The sequence below is a fragment of the Haliotis asinina genome, chromosome 4, assembly GCF_037392515.1.
Source record: "Haliotis asinina isolate JCU_RB_2024 chromosome 4, JCU_Hal_asi_v2, whole genome shotgun sequence".
Lineage (NCBI taxonomy): Eukaryota > Metazoa > Mollusca > Gastropoda > Lepetellida > Haliotidae > Haliotis > Haliotis asinina.
The window spans coordinates 56,014,209-56,027,842 of record NC_090283.1 but is presented as its reverse complement, the minus strand read 5'-3'; the positions used below and the strand labels follow the sequence as shown (position 1 = coordinate 56,027,842).

Here is a 13,634-nt window from a genome sequence, read left to right as displayed (position 1 = left end):
CATATAACCTGGCTACATAGTTTGTGGTCTGTAGAAATATTTGGAGAGACTGTCCTGAAGTATAACACTGACACTATAACAGAGGTTTGACGAACAAATGTGTATTCATATTTATATCCGGTGATGATAGGTACGTTTTCCCAGTCAGTATTTTCGACATGGGAGCAAATATTATCTTTATCTTAATCTTACCTAATGTTTCCATACGTTTAGCAATGAGTGTGTTCTTAACGTAAATAGCGACCCTACCACCCCTTGTAGGTCTATCTTTCCTGAAAGGACACTGAAAGCTTGGAATCTGAATACAATGATCTGAAAATTCCTCCACGGAGCCAAGTTTCTGTCAAACAGATAATGTCATAGTCATTCAATTCTGCATTTATGAGATCGATTTTATCTTTAACACTGCAAATGTTTAAATGAATAATCTTGAGTTCAGTGTAGTGAAATGGCCCTGGGTTGGGATAGACATCGCCACAGAGTAAGAGCAACAAGGTTAACATTAGGGGTATTCTAGCATCGTAAGGACAAGCCATCATTACAACAGACTTATGAAGGTCTAACAGACGTGGTTTATCAAACGATAATTTTAGGGAGAATAAACCCACCGATTGCCTGTATTGAGAAATGTCATCTGGCATTATCAATCATGAAACTGTCAAATAAACGGCGGCAGTGGTGGGAGTAAGATCTATAACTGGTAAAGACTGGCCACGAAACATGAACTAAGTCAAGTTTATGATGGACTAGATCATTGGCAAGCAAAACAGGCAAATAGATTCTGGTTTCTCAGGACAAACCAGGCAAATATACATACATTTTGTGAACTCGAATCAGCTGTTCATGACGGGAAGACGCAAAATCAGCATTTGGTTTGGGGAACAAAAAACGAAAAAAAAAGAAAAAAGTAGCAAGGCAGATCATGATCTGCGGGTTAGAAAGAAAAGATCTTTCATGGAATTTGTGGAAACAACTCATGCATGTGCACACACCAATTATAGTAGGAAGTGATAACCATGGTTGTAATATGGAAAGATATAAAACTTATATACATGTACTCAAAATTATATATCATACACATCTTGTGAGGTGTAAACATATATACATACACTCAAACATGTACACCATATGCAACTTGTAAGATGTAAAGGTGGTGTAAGATTTATGTGCATATACTCATGCCTAAACGCGCGGACAGGCACATAGCGACCCAGACACACAGGTAGACAGAAGACAGGCAGTCGCGGAGAGAGACAGGCAGAAAGACAGACCGTCAGACAGACAGGGGGACAGACAGACATACACTCCCACACATTTATTTACATGTACTTATATATACACACACAACATGTATACCTACCTACCTACCTACCCGTCTACCCACCTACATACCTACACACATACACATTCAGATATGTACATACATACATACATACATACATACATACATACATACATACATACATACATACATACATACATACATACATACATACATACATACATACATACATACATACATACATACATACATACATACATACATACATGCATACATACATACATACATACATACATACATACATACATACATACATACATACATACATACATACATACATACATACATACATACATAAATGCACATATCTACACACACATACACATATACATGACATACATATCCACATATTCATAAACACATACATATACATGAATATACACACCAACAAGCTTGTACATATACTAACATATGCCTACCCGAATACATATACATATACACACATACCGATATACATATACACCCGCATACATGCACACACACATACACAAATGGATATACACGTGCACATACATGCACATACGCACGTACACATATCCAGATAAACTCACTTATACACGCATAGTCGCACATACACATATGTAGATACTCTTCAATGTACACAACCCGGTTTTCCGTGCAGTGTACCCTACTGGCAGTCAGTTACCACCTGTCAACAACATCTAGGTACTATTACACATGTAGATAATGTATACATATATTCATGACACACTTAACCAACCCCAAAAGTTACTGCATAGCTAATGCTACCTTACTGGTTCGTCATTGACTTGGATATAACATGCGAGGTAAGACGCTTTAAATATAGTATGTTTGTGGATATCACCCAGTTTCAAAAGACATGCTATCAGACCGACACATGAAATCCACATGTATATTATATCACGGTCATTATTAGCCAACGTATTCAGTGTATTAAAGAGCACTACCCTGCCCTGACTGTTTCAACTCTTGCTGGATGTACCATTACATGTGGAATCTGATGTTATCGAACTCACACGAGTTTCACCGCTTCAGTAAGTCACCGACCATTTGAGTCATGGTAGGGGTGGGGTAGGGGTTGAGTTGGAGATTAGATATCTTTATGTCTGTACCTCGAATATTGTGCGTTAAAGAACGAGTGTTTAGGAAAATTACAGCAATGCAAGTAACCCATTTGTCATCATTTCTTGTTCATGCATGTCCGTGTACAGATGGTGTTTGTGCCCCGGTCACCTTGTGTAAGATATTGTGTACAGTATGACATAACTACATATTTGATAGCCCGAGAATATTTGTTCCCTGATAATATTTTTTAATCAAGATTCTGTCTGAAAAGGTGGACTAAATAATTTTTTTTTTCTAATAATTCATCAAAACGACAGAGAGGTATGAAGACACACAAAGAGCAAGTCACTCAACTCTGCTAACGTTGTTGAAATATTCAGCTAATAATCATTATCAATGCAGTCCCACTATTCACATATTCATCTTTCCCAAGATCATTGGCAAGGTCGTCACTGGCAAGGTCGCGTGATGTAAAGGAGTCGTCTTATGTGATGTCCCGCCCTGACCCTATATTGACGGGACAGATCCTTGAAAACAGTTTCGCCATGGCGAAACTGGACCTGCCATTTACTTTACCCAAATAAGGATAGCACTGCAGAGGATAAAATGCCTCAGTATTTACTAACAAGGAAAGCTTCACTGCAGCATCTACTAACAAGGAAAACATTATTGGGTTTCGAAGGCGTGTACTGCTTAAAGCAGCAACGACCTCGGAAAGGAAAAAGGTGTTCGTGGTTTGTGAGAAAAGGGCCAAGTGAATAGAACCTCCGTAATTTCTTGCTGAGTGACTGAAACAACATTCTGATGGTGGCTAACTTTTCGGCTTGCTGACGCTCTTCTCTGTCCCTTTCTCCCGTGACATTGCAGCCCGCAACAGAGACGTATCATGTTTGGGACTCCACAGTACCTCGGTACTAAGATTGTTATTATGGGTTACTCCACAAGTGATCAGTACACCAATTATTTCCACCTTGTCCGTGTTCAACAATTCCTTACCCGACTATGATCTATGCATTTTGACAGAAATATTTTTTTTTAAAATGTGTGAGCGTGAAACGCGAAAAATATAGAAACGTTATTGTGATGAAAATTGAGCCCTGGGGTCAGTTTTTACCCGAAGCATTACACAAGGGATAATTACAGGAAGGATGTCAAAATATAAACAGCTGACACTACCCCATTCAATCGCAGCTGCCACATGTTTCTGTATGTTCTGTTGTAACATACGGTACTCGCTCAAGGAGCACGTGATTATGATTCTCGTCTGTTGTAACATACGGTACTCGCTCAAGGAGCACGTGATTCTGATTCTCGTCTGTTGTAACATACGGTACTCGCTCAAGGAGCACGAGATTCTGATTCTCGTCTGTTGTAACATACGGTACTCGCTCAAGGAGCACGTGATTCTGATTCTCGTCTGTTCTAACATACGGTACTCGCTCAAGGAGCACGAGATTCTGATTCTCGTCTGTTGTAACATACGGTACTCGCTCAAGGAGCACGAGATTCTGATTCTCGTCTGTTGTAACATACGGTACTTGCTCAAGGAGCACGAGATTCTGATTCTCGTCTGTTGTAACATACGGTACTCGCTCAAGGAGCACGAGATTCTGATTCTCGTCTGTTGTAACATACGGTACTCGCTCAAGGAGCACGAGATTCTGATTCTCTTCTGTTGTAACATACGGTACTTGCTCAAGGAACACAGGATTCTGATTCTCGTCTGTTGTAACATACGGTACTCGCTCAAGGAGCACGAGATTCTGATTCTCTTCTGTTGTAACATACGGTACTTGCTCAAGGAACACAGGATTCTGATTCTCTTCTGTTGTAACACATGGTACTTGCTCAAGGAGCACGGGATTCTGTTTTAGTGTAGTGGAAACAAAAGTAACTACCGTGGTTTGTTTGGGTTGATGTTTCTGAACAAACCATCCATGACTTCGACGTAATGACATAAAACGTCAACCCAAACTGTATTGAGTACTTTTCCTTGACGTATACTGTTATGTAATAATCAAGAAATAGCTGAATATCATCTTTCAAATCTGACTTAAGGCGTGAGGATTTGGTTTAGGATTGACCTTCAGCAACTCAGGATCGGGTGACCCGGTTCACTAACTTTGTTGATACATGTCGCCATATCCTCCATTGTATCAACTGATGCGCACGTGTCATGTAACACTGTATATATTTATTTCCGCGTGCGAAAATTGAAAACCTTGTTTCGACCCCGGTCATCTTTATATACTGTGTTTGGAATAGACATTCAGCAGTGACTGAGCTTAGGCTATCAAGGTACAATGCAAAAGCACATACACCTGCCTAACACGCAATCATACAGTGGGGACTGGTCTTCCACATTCCATATTTTTTCGTCAGAGGTAGCTGAAGTGACTGGATGGTCTGGCTCGCTGGCAAATTTGATGCATATCACCGCGCAACTCAGTTACACACTATTAGAGAGATATTTACAGATCATCGTTTCTTTCCTCTGAGATCTTGCTTGCTGCTTCATTACAAAGCACATATCCTCCTTGGTGCAGGAACGATGGAAGTATCCAGATCAAACATAGACCGAGGTTACGCTTGGGTGACCCTTGCAGCTGCCTTCACTTTACAGTTCATGGCAGGAATACTGGTGTACTCTCCTGGTGTCATGAACATCGCTGTGTTGGAGGAAATTGAAAACGATCTGACCAAGACCTCATGGATAGGCTCAGCCAACTTCGGAGCGTGCACTTTACTAGGTATGCATGATCGGATTTGAATGTCGTCTTCTTACACAAAACTGTCGGCATTTTCAATGTGCAAATACGAACTGAAACCGGTTGATCAAACGCACTGCATGTTTGTAGACTTCAGATTGATTAATATAATCTATGGCAACGAGCCATATGTCAAGGGTTTCTTCAGACCATAGACGACTGTAAGTGGAACTGTTAGTCTTTGGGACATGCCTGAATACGTTTAAGCTTTACAAGAGTGACAAACGTCAATGACATGCATGTTGTTTATTTTTACTTTTGTAGAAAGGCTACATGACTCATGCCAATAGTAAAGAAATGGGCAAATATCTGAGTATATGCGGTATTGTATCCCTTTGCACACATACTCTCCACAAGGCGCTCACGTCAGTCTTTCCAGCTTTTTGTCAAATTCACAGGTCCAGTCGCTGGGCTGATACAGGCTAAAGCTGGTTCCCGTGTGGCAGCTATACTTGGTGCCGCGTTAGCCCTAACTGGCATGACTGTTGCCTCGTTTTGCAAAACGACGTTTGGCCTGGTGCTCACCTATGGTCTTGTATCAGGTATGTACTCTTCTTACCATATTGCATCAGAATAAACCTTTACCCTTGTAAACAATGTGTATTTTTGGAAAGGATATACTATCAGTGAGTGAGTTTAGTTTCACGACGCACTCAGCAATAATAAAGCCATATCGCCTTTTACAACAAGCATGGGTTACTGAAGATCAGTTCTAACTCAGATCCTCATCGTTCGAATTGATATACAATGATGTGCAGCACGCAAATGTCTTCTTTATAAACTTATAGAAAAAAACGTAACGACGGTTTATCAAAGAGCGTGAAACAAACTTGTATATTCTTATTTGGACTTTCGTATTTTTCAGGACAAATACTTAATGTGTTTTTGTTTCAGGATTTGGTGTTTGTCTGGCTTGCAATGTTGTTGGCGTTGTAACAGGGAAGTACTTTTCAAAGAGGCACGAAACAGCTTTTGGTGTGTGCATTGCTGGTGGAGGCTTGGGTCTCTTTGTTGCCGGACCTCTGGTGAGATACCTTCTCAGTCAATACAACCTAAGTGGGACGCTCCTTATCCTTGGTGCAATAGAATTCCACATGTGCGTTGCAGGTGTTACCTTGAGACCACTGCGGAAGGAACAGGCTCAAGGTGTAACTGAAAGTAGGAATGATCAGCGAGAAGACACAGCCACTGACAGAGGTTACATTGACAGGTTGTTGGAATCAAATGTTTGCAAAGTCTTCATGTCTTTTAGAGTTCTAAAACATATTGGATTTCTTCTATACAATGTAAGCATCATGCTCTGGGCACTTGGCGAAGCAGCAGCTGTGTTCCATCTTCCATATTATGCCCAACAAAAAGGAAGCTCTCCAGATCAGGCTGCAACGCTGTTCACTGCAATGGGAGTTGGAAGTGTATTCTCGAGACTAGCTGCCGGAATAATGGCCTCCGATTCGAAAATCCCATACTTCACTCTTCACACAGGCTTTACTGGCATATCTGGAATATTGCTGCTGTTATTCCCTCTTTATTCGCACACATACACTACACAGCTTGTATTTGGGAGTCTCTTTGGGACTTACAGCCAAGGTATGAATACTCTGGTCGGTCCCATAGTCCTTACCTTGGTGGCTTTGGAGGAGGTTCCAGTGGCTTATGGGTGGTCATAGCCTGTCCTATTTCTACCTATCCATCCACACTTTCTCTTGAAGTGTTTTTAGTGTTTGTTTTAGTCTTTTCGCTGCTGTTAACAATATCTCAGGAATATCATGGTGTGGAACATCGGGAATTAGTCTCACACTTTGTACACATGTGGAGATTCGCTGGAATAACAAAAGTCCCGAGACTCGATGATTGTTCAGCAGTGAGATCAGATTGTACAGCAGCAGTCCACCCATCATGTCATCAGTACCAGCTGCATTTATCTGCTGTTTGATCTTTACATTGTTTGAATATAGCCTATCAAGGCTTCTTCCGCCACCAGAAAGCTTAAATATTCCACTCAAACACACAAACGTGAAGCACAATGAGTTTTTCTAAAGTGGGTTTTGATCATGAGGACACAAATATCGCTATCGACTTGATGTGATTATTCAAAGCAGGTAGTATATTGTCCAATGTAACCTTACTCTTTATTTTCAGGTTTGATTTATAAGTTAAGTGGCGTTTACGATTTTACCTACGTGTTTGCAGGTACGATTTTACGTCAGTCCCAGTGAATACACACAGTGCACAGATAATGAAGGGTTCAGTAATTGTGAGATCTGTCTTATAATTACGTGGAATGATATAAATTGCCAAGCTTTCATGTCGCCGTGTATCACCATCTGTACTCTCTTGGAAACATGTTTTACATTGTCATCTTCACTGCTCTGTACTGTTTCATTGTAACAGGATCGTCCATGGTGTTAAGTTCAATGTTGGCAGCAGCTGATGGGGTGGTAAGAAGAAAGGATTTACAGAGAATGGATGCATTGACTCCGGATGTACAACAGGGGGATGTCAAGTATTAATGAAATCGGCAACAACCAGAGAATACTCCGTTGATTTACATTCCATAGAAGATTATCATTTTACCTAGCTACGGTAGTGTTATCTCTAGCTCCATACGACAACTTGGATACATACCTGTCCATACAGAGACAGTAACAAGCCTAGGCTGGTGTTCACGAATTGGTTTCCATGGAAGACTGCCAACCAATTCACTTCCTCGTATATCTGCCATCAAATGTGTGTACTTCTAATTTCGATTAAGCGCATTTCTAAAACCGAGAATGTGCTGAGCGAAATGAAAGATACAACAGTTTTGGTTTCCAAATCGATGAATGAACATACGTTTTTCCAAAATAGAAAAGCGAAAGCGAGTGCCTCAGGAAATGAATCATATTACGTCTCCCGACAGATCACGACACATGCAGCTTACTGAAGCAAAACAAGAGTGACAAACAAAATATACTATACGACAACTTCTTTGAGTGGCATTATGCAACGTTTCAATACAGATTATTGTGTCTTTGTTCCAGCCTGACAACGATACAAGAATCTGTATCGAAACGTCGCCTCATCCGAATAAAGAAGCTGTTAATCCACAAAGCTTGTCCTTATAATACTAAGGGACAGTCTGCGGCTCTATACTGAGACAAGTTCAGGTCAAAACCTTTATGCAAAGAAGCACAGATATGTGTAATGCAGCAATGTTCTACCAACCTGTTCAACAGTCAACAGGAAGATCACCCACACCAGCATTGCATTGCTGTATATATTCACATATGTACATCTCTATGCGTTTTTGCGTCTACACAATAGAACGATAAGGAAATAAACAATCGTAACACCCTCATCCAGTGAGTGTTGTAACCTAACTAGTCCTTTTCCCTATCTCAACATCTTTAGGTCTGTGACTGTCCACAAGTAGCATCACGTGAGTGAGTGAGTGAGTGAGTGAGTGAGGTGAGTTTTAACGCCACTCAGCGATATTCCAGCCATATGGCGGCGCTCTGTATATAATCGAGTCTGGACCAGACAATCCTGTCATCAAAAGAATGCCCACTTGGGAATCGATGACGTGTCAACCAAGTCAGCAAGCCTCACCAATCCCGTTAGCAGCGGACATGCGTGGGTTACTGAAGGCCAATATTCTAACCCGGATCTTCACGGGTGGTAGTATCAAGTAGGTTTTGGGACATATTGACCGTGTTTTAGACTGCCTGGTAAATAATCAAGGATATAGGACATCATGCAAGTAACAGAATCCAAAATATTCTTGAAGTACATGTATTACTTAATGGTGAATAATCGATGGGAAGCTGACAGTAATTCTCCAATCACGAGGTACGACATGAGACCATGGGGTGATTTAACTTTAAATGAATCAGAAATGTTGTATCGGGACATGTAACAAGGACGAGACAGATATGAACACTTTAAAGACACTGTCAATAATAGGAGGGTGGTGCGGGTTTTTAAAATGTCCAGAACATGGCGATTGTTGCAGGTCCTCGTTTGGTATAAGGAGCTTCCCTATCCTGTCCAATCCAAGTCACCATGTAATGAAGAGAAGGATTAAGTAAACCTATGTGATTATAAAACCTGGTGATTTAATTACTGTCTTAATGTGCGTCAGCACATGAATGCAACGTGTATAGTCTGGAGTCGTGGTCATCCGAACCCTCACTCCTTGACTCAGCATCCCGAACGGACAAAGCGAGTGTATAACTTGAGCTTACATTTCCCTTGGCAAAGTGGAACGACCATATCAGTTGGTAACTGTTGTAGGCTTTTGTATGGTGACCTACCTTCAGTTGCTGGCAATCTGTAGAAATTTGTCATTATGGGAAATCGAACCCGAGTCTTCGGCGTGACGAGCCAACGCTTTACTACTAGGCTGACTCGCCGCTCCACGACACCAAACGTGGTGGCAGATCTGACTGACATGCTCCAATTAAAATAACGATGCCTAACTTCACTGAAGCTGTGGTGGAGTGTGTGGACCTTGGGAGAAAGTATTATACTGGAAAAGTGTCTTTCAACGAAGATCGTCAGTTGCTGCTATCCATCGTTGACGGTGGGGTAGCCTACTACCGCTTCGATTCCCCACATGAGTACAATGTGTGATGCCACTTTCTGCCACGTCCCGTCACATGATAATTCTGGAATCTTCTGGAATAGGGGCTTAGAAACACAGTCACACTTACTCGTTCATCCATCGAAATACCATACCATTTTTATTCACGCACTCCAACCAGGGTCCATGCAGGGTCCAATATTAATGTAAGTGCTTTTTGTCCTGGTATGGTGATATACCCTCAGTTGTTGGCGGTCTATAGCTAGTTTTTATATTGTATCGTCCTCTATAGTTCACCTGTTTTAGATTTTAGATTTAAGTATTAGTTTTAAATATCTCTCAGTGATAATGTACTTGTTTTACTGTCCTTCACTGATAGAGTTTTACCATTTACCATTTATTATTATATTATGTATAAATATTGCCGATGTGATGATAAATATTAAGTCACTCACTCACTCCTATCGTCAGTATCGTTTTCCAATAATTAAAGCACTTTGCGCTTCTCGTCAGTAACACCTGCATACCTCATCGTTATATAAAATGTAACTGCAAAGGTCATAGTCGCTTGTATACATACCGGTATATTGTAGAGAAAGTTAAATCTCATCAGTACATGGGGTCGTGGGTAACGTGATGGTAAAAGCGTCCGCTGATCACGGTTGGCACCTGGGTTCGATGCCCCACTTGGTTACAATGTTTGAAAGGCACTTCTTGTGTCCACTGCCATGATACTGAATCAACATGGGGGCCTTCTAGACGCCCCCAATTCTCAAAGGCCACTATCCCTAACATCACAGGGAGGCCCTTCTTCACATTCTCAAAGGCCACCTACCCCAACAACACCAATAATCCCTGTGTTTCCTGATGGGAGAGTCATGAGCAAGACAATGTCTTATCCTGTGCATATCAGCACACGCATCACCAACCCATCGTCATGTTTTCAGGGTGGCATTCTTCACAGAGTGAGAAGTGGTGGTGCTTTTAGGGCAAGAAGGGGTGTTTTGTCGTACACGATCCTCAATTACTGCATTTCTCCAATTCAGTGAACAAGCATGCGTTTCATCTTGACAGTTATGTATCGAGTATCATGTCAGTAATGACTCCAGCATTTGATCAATTCATCTCAATAACAGAGGCAGCATTTGTCATTTGGGTTCCAAATAAATACAAACTGACAAAGCATGTGTTGACACACAGCATAGATGTATCGGATACCAGGACAGCCGCCTGATGATGTGTGACTAATCTGTCTCAGAGTCCCTGAACCACATTATATTCCCTACTGTCTTGTCCTCCCAGCACTACTAAGCCCTTCGTGAAGCAAGTCTAGATTCCCTCTGAATCTCTTATCTCACAGGGGCACCTTTTCCATTTATTATATAAGAAATTACACACACACACACACACACACACACACACACAGAGAGAGAGAGAGACATATATATATATATATATATATATATATTCATAGTTATTAAGGGTTTTGAAACACATGATTTCATTCAATAAGCAGTGATTTTTAAGTTGGGAGTTCTTTTTTTTTAATGGAGACGTGGACTCTGTCAACATCATCACATTATGGATTTGATGTTATCCCCCATACAGTACAGTAATTCAGTAAACCAAACATCACTGTTCGTTTTTTTTTTTATTGAATAAATTGTTCTCGTCACGATATGGGTGAAATATTGCCGACGTGACGGTAAATATTAACCCACTCACTCACTCACTCACTCACCCAAAAGTCCATGACATGAGCAGTTTCAGCACCAACTGTATGACTGAAGATGTACTTTATGGAAGTTCGACATGTCGGTAACTGTGTATTATTTGATAACATGCCATTTCTTAATGCAAAAAGATAATTATATAATTTGTGGTGATATGTTAAATGACTGTTTAACTGCTGACAAATTCTATCGTAGGTGTCCACCATTTATCCTGATGCTGGCTTGACGACGACGACAAATTTATTACCCTTAAGCGTTTAAATGTAGCTTATCTTTAAACGACAACAACATTCAACCCTCGGCAGGGTGAGACGCTACACATTTCGCTATGACTTTTTATCCCCAGAACGGTTATAAACGGAGATAGCTCAGGATGGATTAATGTATGATAAAAATGAATGAATTTGACGTTTGTTAAGCGGCATGTGAACTGCAGAAACATTACATTCATTTTTGTCATTTACTGAGACAAACGGCACCCGTGGCGAGCCACCTCCTCGTGGTGGGTGCTGGGTCACGCTAAGAGCTCGCCGACACCCCCGTAGTGGACCCGGGGGGATATTTGGTCCACCAACCCGTTTGCCGTGGGTTGCGTCCCTGTGTCGGTGGAGGAAGGGATCCTGGTGGTTGAGGGCAGTGGGAGCAGGACCATTGTTCCTATTGCTCAATACACCACTTTGGCCCTGACTTCACCTAGACGGGTGGTTGAATGGGCCCGGTTCAACCAATCGGCAGGTCATGCCCTGTGCATGGACTGTGTATGTGTCATTGCACAATTTTGATATTTGGAATTGTTTTGAAATTCGGTCTTCGCACTACTGTTGATTTGTAACGTTTTTATTCTGAATTATGATTATGAATTATGAACTTTGCCTAGAGTCTTATGCCAGAAGGCGGTGGCTCATGGGCCAATCTGGTGGATTAGTTATTTATAATTCTTCCGCCAGAGTATATCATCTGAGTATCCTTGGTGCTGCAAGTCGGAGACCCACTTGCATTCAGCATTGTCCTTGTGATACTCCGTGGTGGGTGGGGAGCTCAGATGATGAAATCTAACTAACTAAACATGGCTTACGAAACCCCTAAAAAAAAGAGCAAACGTCAGCTTGATACTGATCCCGTTGAAACTGACCATAGACTGCCCAACTAAATTGATTACTGGCCACGTTTTCTTGTTGTTGAGACTATTGACAAGACTCCTTTGAAGTTGAATCCTTTTGCCGTAGCTAAAGGTATACAAGGCATCGCTGGTGATGTTAAAAACATTAGGCGAGTACGTTCCGGTGCCCTTCTGGTTGAGTGTGCAAAAAGACAGCAAGCCACCAATCTCATGAGTACTCAAACTTTTGTCGGTATTCCAGTTACTATCTCGGCTCACAAAACACTTAACACGAGCAAAGGAATTGTCAGGGACCGTGAACGTTTGTTTGCTGACATGTCAGAACTTGACATCGCCTTAGAGATGAAGGATCAAGGTGTCCTCTATGTCAAACGTTTTACAACCCGTAGAAATGATGCTACTGTAAACACAAATACGTATCTGTTCTCTTTCTCTTCTCCAAATGTTCCAAAATCACTGAAAGCAGGATACTGTAACATCAACGTTGAAATGTACATTCCAAACCCTCTTCGATGCTTCAAATGCCAAAAGTTTGGCCATGGGGTTAATAACTGCACATTGTCTGTTGTTTGTGCTCACTGTGGTGAAAAGACACATACAACAGAAGATTGTGACAGTAACGTTAAGAAATGTACGAACTGCACTGGTGCCCATTCATCGTTTTCCAAAGAATGTCCTGTCTGGAAGTATCACATGGAGATCAACAAACTAAAATTCACCCGAAACATTAGTTTTGCAGATGCCAAAAAACTGGTCCAAAGTTCTGAACCTAAAGAAAGCTATGCTTCCATAACTAAAACACCGTCGGAAGCAAGTATAACAAACTCAACCGCGAGCTGTCAAACTGACTTGACGTGGATTACATCAGAAGCTCCTCTGATTTTTTCACCTCCAATATCTACTCAAACGCCAGAATCACTTTCGTCTCAAATCCGATCGGTAGCATCCTCTGATCATGAGTCTTCTCAAGCAACTCCAAAATCTTCAGAAACTGTTAAAACTAAACCTAAAAGGCCAGATCCTATGAAAAAACTAAGTGGCAGAGCCCCGAAAGGGTCACAAA

At 41.3% G+C, this 13,634-nt stretch overlaps 1 pseudogene; it reads left to right on the top strand.

Annotated features, from left to right (window-relative positions):
* The first annotated feature begins 4,940 nt into the window (after positions 1-4,940).
* LOC137281025 (monocarboxylate transporter 2-like) lies at positions 4,941-7,667 on the top strand (annotated as a pseudogene).
* Positions 7,668-13,634: the final 5,967 nt, after the last annotated feature.